Below are 9,205 nucleotides of genomic sequence, written 5' to 3'. Positions count from 1 at the left end.
ACTTGGATCCTGTAGCCTTAAGACAGGATGAAAACCATCCCTGCCATTTCAGCTTTTGCATGCACAGAGGCTACCATACTTCAATACAAATTATTGGGCTAGATGGGTGTTGGCTTAATTCAGGGAACTAATTACTCTCTTTTAATACAATAAATAAGTAGATAATAATTAGACATGGTTCAACCAGTATTTCCATTGTAAGGATTTATAGTATTAAATTATGGACCGCACAAGCCAGAGCTAGACCCACTATTTAGACTGAATGAGTGTGCAGATGGTAAAGGCACTCTAATGCAAATCTGTGATCTCTTTCCTATTGAGTTTGCAATATGGCAGCCTGGATGTCGCCAGTATTTGAATGAGCACCTTGAGACTGCTCTAGGGAGCATAGGTCAAAGTTTAGTGATGTATGTAGTTGTCTCACTAATGGGCCTTATTGATTATAATCCATAGAAACAACAAAGAGCTCTGACTCCTCCCCCAGCCATTGTGATGCTAGCAACCAAGGAAAACTACAGTGGCCTTTGAGCCCTGAACAATTTGTAGGACAGTCGGGCTCTCAGTGTGAATCGACACCAAGACAGCTTATAGATTGCTGCAACAGGATAATGGAAAATGATAAATGGGTCTGAGAAGGACCTCTGAAGCAATGATAAATAGAAGTAAAAAAATGCAAATGGAAATAAACACCGATTAAAATACGATTTTAAGTGCAAAGGAATCCAGTGGAAGGGGAATCCAGAGCAAAAGTCGACTAAGCCAGCTGAGCCAAGCATACAGAAACATGTGAGTAATGCTCGTGGTGAAAAGAAAACAAGCAGAGGGCTTTTCTGTTCTAACTGTTCTAAACATTGGCTTTATTTGCAATATAAAATATTCCAAGCATCAAGTGAAAGTTGTGGGGATAGGATTGACTGTTCAGCTTCAGCATTTCTGCGAGGGCCATAACTCATCCAGGCAGAAATTGTACAGACAGTCTTTCCTGGGAGAACCAAGGGATGCTAATATTTTGAGGTCGAGTTGTTGGTAGTCAAAGACCTTTTTAATACTATAGCTTGTGCTAAACCATAAATTGTTTTAAACCTAGTTGGTTGAATAAGCCATAGTTGGCTGGAATCACACAACAAGTTTGTCAAGCAAGCCCTATCAAAATTTAACACAAGATGTGAAATTAATCAATCTCCTTACCTTGTCCTATAATCAGTGGTGGGTTACCCCCGGTTCGGATCGGTTCACAAGAACCGGTAGTAAAACTGGCGGGAGGCTCTGCCCACCACCCCAGATGTCGTCATAGGCGATCTGTGCATGCGCAGAAGCTTCTGCACATGCGCAGAAGCTCAGCGCGCGCACAATCCCCTTGTGAACCGGTAGTAAAGGTAAGTAGAACCCACCCCTGCCTATAATCTGTATCCACCACGGTCACCGTGTATATGTAAGCTGATTTGTTGCTCATGTGGTGTTTACCCTGTAAAACAAAGATCTTAATAAAGCCTAATTTTAATATTAAAATAAATGCACACAGGAAAAAGAATTGCTTGTTTGCTTTTTTTCCTCCTTCCCTGTGTACCTTGTTTTAATGATAAATAAATTGCTCTGTTCTTGTAGGCCTGGCATTTTTTGCATCCTTTAGCCTTTCCGCATGACGGATAACTGTAAAATGGGGAAGAGATAGTATTTTGGATGAACATAAAAAGTAAGTCAGTGGACCCAGCCATCAACCTTTAATAAACTAGATTTCATTTAAATAGCTGAGGTATGTTTAGAGTTAATGTCACCACCTCGGACAGTTGAAACAATATCCTAGAAGGGACAAAATAAAGACTCTCTAGGCATTCAGTGGCTCTCTATGTTTCCATCCCTTCATAGTTTCTCAGGGAGATGTAAAGGAATAGAAATGGGTAGGACCTCCCAGAAGTAAACAAGGTGGCACTGATCACAATTGTGCCATCACGGGTTTCTGTTTTGCTCCAGTGGAAAAGAACAATAATGAGAAGGAAAAGACTTAGGTTCTTCACTTCCTTTTACAAGGCTGTAAAAACTGCTAGCATAGCTATTGGATGACTGAGTAGTTCCAGATCATGTATTACCAGTGCATTGAATTAAAATAAATAACAAGGGGATGCCATAAACAACCTTGCAGTCTGAACATGTCCTTTTATAAGTGAGCTAGTTTTTAGAACTGACACATGTTATGGGGAAAAGTCCTAACGTGAGGAAATGTGGAGGTAGTATAGTGGAAAACCATAATAATCAATAGTCAATTATACAAATAAATAAACAAATATTTGATTTTAGCTTGTGGCTATTAGCAAGATTTTTTGGAAGAATATAGCTGTCTGGTTTTTCAGTTTTGTCTTTTCTCAACTTTTCTGACAGCCAGATTTCTTCCATCTGCATTTTATCCCTTCTTTGATAATTGCAGCTGCAGTGGGCTCCAAGTATAACAAACAATATGTGGTTGGTATATAATAAATATCAGAAATAGGTTTGTATTGGAAACGCATATGATTCTAAAGTTCTTTCAAAAGCAAAAAAAAAAAAAATCACATTCCAAAGCATTTAAGGATTAACAGTAAATGTAAGACAAAAGTTTTCAACTTTTGGAAAACAGTGGGTGTAGTTGGAATTTTGAAATCTTACCATACCATAAGCTTTTAATAGAAGAATATATCTGTAGCTCAGGGTTCAACTATGGAATTAGTATGCTTGCACTGTTGATATTACTTAGTTGAATAACAAAAGGTCTAAAAGCAAAGAGCCAAATTAAGAAAACACCAAGGACCTCACCGTATAGACTTTTGAATAACTTTCATAAAATGGCTGCCCTGCTAGGCATAACCAATTACATTTCTTACCAAGAAGACATACTGATACATTTTCTAGTAACTCCTCTGCTTTGCATTCACTTTTCTCAGCCGCCATCGCCCACCATTTTATGTTCCAGGAATGATCAAGAGGCATTCTTCAAAGCAGAGATTATGCTTAAAGCTAGAGATTTGCTTCATAAGAAGTTTGTTTTCCATTTATTTATTTAAATTATATTTAAATTTAAATTTATTTAAATGATCAGAAACACATAAGATTATATATATATATATATATATATATATATATATATATATATATATATATATATATGTAGGTCTTTGGTTATTCGGGTCTTCTCCCACGTAAAATTGGAAGTGTCTTGGCGACGTTTCGACGAAGTCTCATTCGTCATCTTCAGGCTGGTGTTCTCGGCTTCGTGCTTCCAGGAGCACGAAGCCGAGAACACCAGCCTGAAGATGACGAATGAGACTTCATCGAAACGTCGCCAAGACACTTCCAATTTTACGTGGGAGAAGACCCGAATAACCAAAGACCTACATACAAACACCCGCGAAAACCTTTTTTTTTGGAGGGTTGTTATTTAGTCTTTTTGTTTTTTTAAACTTCTTTTGTGTTATTTGGAAGATAAAATGTTTGGAATGCCACCTTCAGTTTACATTCTTTATTTATTGTTGGCATACCATACTTCTTGCAATAAACTTAGCTTGTCATAGATAAACCACAGCTGTTCCTGACGCTGTGTGCTTCAATTAGAATCCAATTAAAAAGCTCCTATCCAATATTTATAAAATAAAAATTTAAAATTAGCAGATGGAGTTCATATACTCTGCATCACCATCTCAACCCAAGTCCAGTGGAATATCTCATTTTACATTGTTTTGTAAGTAAATCTCTGAAAATTCTATTAGGATGAAAGCTGTATCGTACTTTTATAAATTTGTATTCCTATAGAGCTACTTGGTGTAATGATCAAGGCATCTGGCTAGAAATGTGGGAGACTGTGAATTCCAGTCCTGTCTTAGATCTAAAGCCTGCTGGGTGACCTTGGGCCAGTCACTTTTTTTCAGTCCTGAGAAGGAAGTAAGGGCAAACCACTTCTGGAAATCTTGCCAAGAAAACTGCAGGAAGTTTTGTCCAAGCAGTCTCTAGGAGTCAAAAGCTAACTTGAAGGGGAAAAAAAAAAGAGCAAAACCCTGCACTTTGGTTAAAATATACTGATCTAGATTTGCGTATTGCAGTAAAAGCCATGGTTTATAAAATAACCCAACATTGAGTAGATTTGCATAAACTGCTTACAATCACGGTGACAATATTCACATTAAGACAAAACCAAATAAACAATTTTATTCCTTAATGTGTCACACAACACATATTGTTTAGAACTCAAAATTATGTAGGACTTGTTTCAAATTTTAATTTATGAAATTATCATCTTTCTTTTTCGATGTGATTTTTTGCTATTCCTGATTGGATTAATAGTCACCTATCTCTGTTGCTGATTCAAAAAACTGTAGCATAGAAAAACTATAGGAGGTGGGGGGGAGGAAGAGGGAGAGAGAGAGAGATTGTAGCACAATTTATTTTGCCCTAGAACAACAGAATTACTACAGTTTTCATTCTGGAGATGGATAAGCCCAGTTATCTTCCATTTTCAAAGAATGACCTAGTAATCAAGACAGCAGTGAGGTTATATATACTATAAGCAAAGCTACATACTTAAAATTTGCAGAACATGCTGTGCTTGGAAAACAAGGAACAGCACGTTAGAGTAAGCAAAACAAAATTTTCTGGCACAGTTAAGTCACAGGTCTACTTTAGACATTCCTGTGAGAAAAACTAGGTTGTCATAACCATGCATGTAAAAGAGATACTTCATCAAACAGAAATTGTGTGCAGCACGTAACCTTCAACAAACCTTTTTCAGAAAAATATTTTAAAATATAAAGGGCTATAATTCCACAGTTTAGTTTAGTTTAGTTTAGTTTATTATATTTATATACCGCCCTTCTCCTGAGGGACTCAGGGCAGTGAACAGCCATAGTAAAAACAATATACAACAAAAATTAAAAGCTTATTAAAATAATTCAATCATTTGGCCAAATTTAAAACATCCAACTAAAATCATTTTAAAACCCCTATCTAAACCCAATTTAAAAAACCTTTATCCTGTCAGACCAGCTTGCTGGAATAATAGGGTCTTCAGAGCGCGACGGAAGGCACGGAGGTCGGGGATCCTTCATATGTCCGGGGCAATTCATTCCATAGGGCCGGGGCCCCCACAGAGAAGGCTCTCCCCCTGGGGGTCGCCAGCCTACACTGTTTGGCTGACGGCACCCTGAGGAGGCCCTCTCTGTGGGAGCGTATTGGTCGGTGGGAGGCAATCGGTGGCAAAATGCAGTCCTGTAGGTAACCAGGTCCTAAGCCATGGAGCACTTTAAAGGTGGTAACCAACACCTTGAAGCGCACCCGGAAGACCACCGGGAGCCAGTGCAGCTTGCGCAAGAGGGTGTTACATGAGAGCAACGAGTCGCCCCCATTATTACTGGTGCAGGTGCATTCTGGACCAGCTGGAGCCTCCGGGTGCTCCTCAAGGGGAGCCCCATGTAGAGAACATTACGATAGTCCAGCCGGGAAGTGACGAGGGTGTGAGTGACTGTGCGCAGGGCGTCCCGATCCAGAAAGGGACGCAACTGGGAGATCAGGCGAACCTGATAAAAAGCCCCCCTGGCCATGGCCGTCATATGATCCTCCAAGGACAGCTGTGAATCCAGGAGGACGCCCAAGTTGCAAGCCCTCTCTGAGGGGGGTAAGATCTCATCCCCAATAGCCAGCGATGGTGTCAGCTGGCTATATCGGGCCGTCGGGAGCCACAGCCACTCAGTCTTGGAGGGGTTGAGTCTGAGCCTGTTCCTCCCCATCCAGATCTGCACGGCCTCCAGGCAGCAGGACATCATGTCAAGGGCATCATTGGGGTGGCCTGGGGTTGAAATGTACAACTGCGTGTCAATGGCATACAGTTGACACTTCACCCCAAAGCCACAGATGATCTCACCCAGCGGCTTCACATAAATGTTGAACAGAAGGGGCGAGAGGACCGACCCATGTGGCACCCCACAAGTGAGGAACCTCGAGGTCGACCTCTGCCCCCGTCAACACAAACTGCGTACGGTCAGAGAGGAAGGAGGAGAACCACCGTAGCATGGTGCCCCCCACTCCCACCCCCTCTAGCCGACGTAGCATGATACCATGATCGATGGTATCAAAAGCCGCTGAGAGATCTAGGAGGACCAGGACAGAGGAGCAACCGCTGTCCTGGGCCCTCCAAAGATCATCAACCAATGCGATCAATGCCGTTTCCGTGCTGTAACCCGCCCTGAAGCCCAACTGGCATGGATCTAGGTAGACAGCTTCATCTAGGAATCGAGGAAGTTGTCCAGCCACCACACTCTCAACAACCTTCACCGCGATCCGAACTTTGGGGACAGGATGATAGTTAGCTAATACAGCCGGTCCAGGGAAGGCTTCTTGAGGAGGGGCCTCACTACCGCCTCTTTCAGGGCAGATGGGAAGACACCCTCACTCAATGAAGCATTGGTAATCTCCTGAAACCAGTCTCGTGTAAACTCCCGGGAGGCCAGCACCAACCAGGAGGGACACGGGTCCAGTAAACATGTGGTAGCGTTAAGCCTCCCCAAAATCCTGTCCACGTCCTCAGGAGTCACATGGTCAAACTCTTCCCAGGTGACACTCTCAAGACTCACCTCCATCATCCCGTCCAAGGCTATCCAATCAGAGTCCAGGCCGGTCCGAATTTGAGCAATTTTATCATGCAGGAATTGTCCAAAATCCTCAGCTCTACCCTGCAAGGGATCCTCCCTCGCTCCCACCCATAGGAGAGAGCGGGTCACCCTAAACAGGGCAGCTGGGCGGTTCTCTGCAGATGCAATAAGAGTGGAAAAATAGTTGGATTTCACCACTCTTATTGCCACTAGGTAGGTCTTGATATAAGATCTCACTAGTGTCTGGTCAGATTCGGTGCGGCTGGACCTCCAGTCGCTCTCTAGGCATCTTTTCTGGCGCTTCATCTCCCTCAGCTCCTCAGAGAACCAAGGAGCTGGTTGAGATCGGCACTGAGTCAGAGGGCGCAAAGGCGCGACATGGTCCAAGGCTCCAGCTGCTGCCCTATCCCAGGCGGCCACCAGTTCCTCAGCCGAGTTGCGAGTCAGAGTCTCTGGGAATGGCCCAAGCTCTGTCAGGAACCTCTCAGGGTCCATCAGGTGCCTGGGACGGAACCACCTGGTAGGTTCTGTCTCCCTGCGACGAGGGGAAGCGGTTCGAAAGTCTAGCTGAAGGAGCGAATGATCTGTCCATGACAAGGGCTTAATAACTAGGTCCCCTATTGTAAGATCATTCAACCACTGACCAGAGACAAAAACCAAGTCCAGCGTGTGTCCCCCGATGTGGGTGGGGTCATGAACTAACTGGGTCAGGTCCATGGCCGTCATGGAAACCATGAACTCCTGAGCTGCTTCTGACGTTTCACCGATGGATGGCAGGTTGAAATCCCCCATGACCAGAAGCCTGGGGGTATCCAGCACCACCCCGGCTATTACGTCGAGCAGCTCAGGCAGGGCTGCTGTCACGTGGCAGGGAGCCAGGTACGCAGTCAACAAACCCATCTGTACCCCATGACCCCACTTCACAAAGAGGGATTCACAGCTGGCTATCTGAGGAACAGTGGCCTCCCTCGGACTAAGACTTTCTTTAATAATCACCGCTACCCCCCCACCCCTCCCCTGGGCCCTCAGCTGATGAAATGCATGGAAGCCTGGTGGGCACATCTCCACGAGGGGAACCCCCCCCTCGTGGCCCAACCAGGTCTCCGTAATCCCTGCCAGGTCTGCACCCCCTCATAAATCATGAATGAGGGGGGCTTTATTAGTCGCCGACCTGACATTACACAACAGCAGCCGAAGGTTCGGGCCCTGAGATTCTGCACAACCTGGAATACAAGAGGTGTTTTGAGGGCCGGAGCATGCCACTGCTCGTAAGCAGCGAGTGCGTACTCCCTGAACATGATATGGCCCCCTGCGCCTACCATATCTGCCCCTGCCACCCACTATTTTGATGGCATAGCCCTTCACCTCGACCCCTGGTTCCCTATCTAAACCCCCTCCCTCTCTCCTCCCGCCTTGACCCTTAGACCCACTCAGCCGCTCTGAGGTTCTGTGGACCCCCCCAGGTCCTTCCCACCCCTTCCCAAAACCCCTTAAAAACTTTACACAAGCTTTTGTTAAAAAATCCCTCACTCTCTTTTTTGCTGCTTGCCACCTCTTGGGGTTCCAAGACCCCTCATCGAGGTAGGCCCTCGATAGGGTAGAGGGCCAAATCTGCGAGAGAGGGGAGTCTCACAGCCCAAGGAGCTCAGCTGTTGAATACATCTAATATCAGGAGTAAATGGTGGCTTATAGCCAGGGGGTTGGCTATGATGATTAAAAAGTCCAACAAAGAGAAAACATAAGTCTTAGGTATTTGTACTTTGGAAACTCCATTGCCCTTTCATGGCAGTGGGAGGAGTCTCAAGATAGTCCAAGGTGTCAATGGTGTTGATGTTAAAATAACTGCCAGGAGCCGACTCTCTCAATACTCATATCCCAAGATATGATTCTCTGTCCGGTTAGGGAGAGAAGATGGAGCAACGCCTGTCCATGTGGCCAGGAAACAGAAGTCAGTCCACGAAGTCAGTGCAGTGGCCATATTGGGAGATGATAAAGTGGGGAGTGAATGGAAAGATGGTAAATTCCAGCAGACTGGACACGGGCCGAACTGATGATTTTTAGAATTGCATTGGGATTGCAATTCCCATAATTTTCTGATGTTTGGGTTTTGTGTAGGAAATTGGGCCGGGACATGAAGTAGGAGGGAGTCCAGTTTTCTCCTTAGGGTTCTGACTTACTTATCAGGAGAAAGCATCAACTTCTCAACTACATTTTCAGTGGGGCAATCAAAACTGGTGTATGGAGTTGTGAGTTATGGAGGGTTCCATCTATTTCCTGGGGATAGTGGTTAGCAACCTGGCAATACCTTGAATGGCCACTTTTTCAAATTTCCCACCCCAGTTCTCAATGCTGCAGAGAAGAACCTGCCTGAATTCAAGCCTTATTTCCCCAATAAGGGGGAGATTAAGTGTCTATACATATATTTATATGAATGCTTATATATTTGCAAATACATAAATCTAATTTAAAGCTGATCTCAACTCTTCACTTTTAAAAATACTATCCTCTATGATAAGAAAATGACTGATGAATCAGAATGCTCAGATTTCATAGTTTGGTCTAGTGGTTAGGACATCCAGCTAAAATTTGGAGACTGA

At 44.1% G+C, this 9,205-nt stretch overlaps 1 pseudogene; it reads right to left on the bottom strand.

The window, feature by feature from the left end:
• Positions 1 to 3,974: 3,974 nt before the first annotated feature.
• LOC148115550 (uncharacterized) lies at positions 3,975 to 8,270 on the bottom strand (annotated as a pseudogene).
• Between the last annotated feature and the right edge of the window lie 935 nt (positions 8,271 to 9,205).

This window comes from Pantherophis guttatus, chromosome 2, assembly GCF_059756535.1.
Source record: "Pantherophis guttatus breed Tessera chromosome 2, ASM5975653v1, whole genome shotgun sequence".
Lineage (NCBI taxonomy): Eukaryota > Metazoa > Chordata > Lepidosauria > Squamata > Colubridae > Pantherophis > Pantherophis guttatus.
Note: the sequence above shows the minus strand (reverse complement) of the source record. Positions and strands in the feature narration are given on the sequence as shown.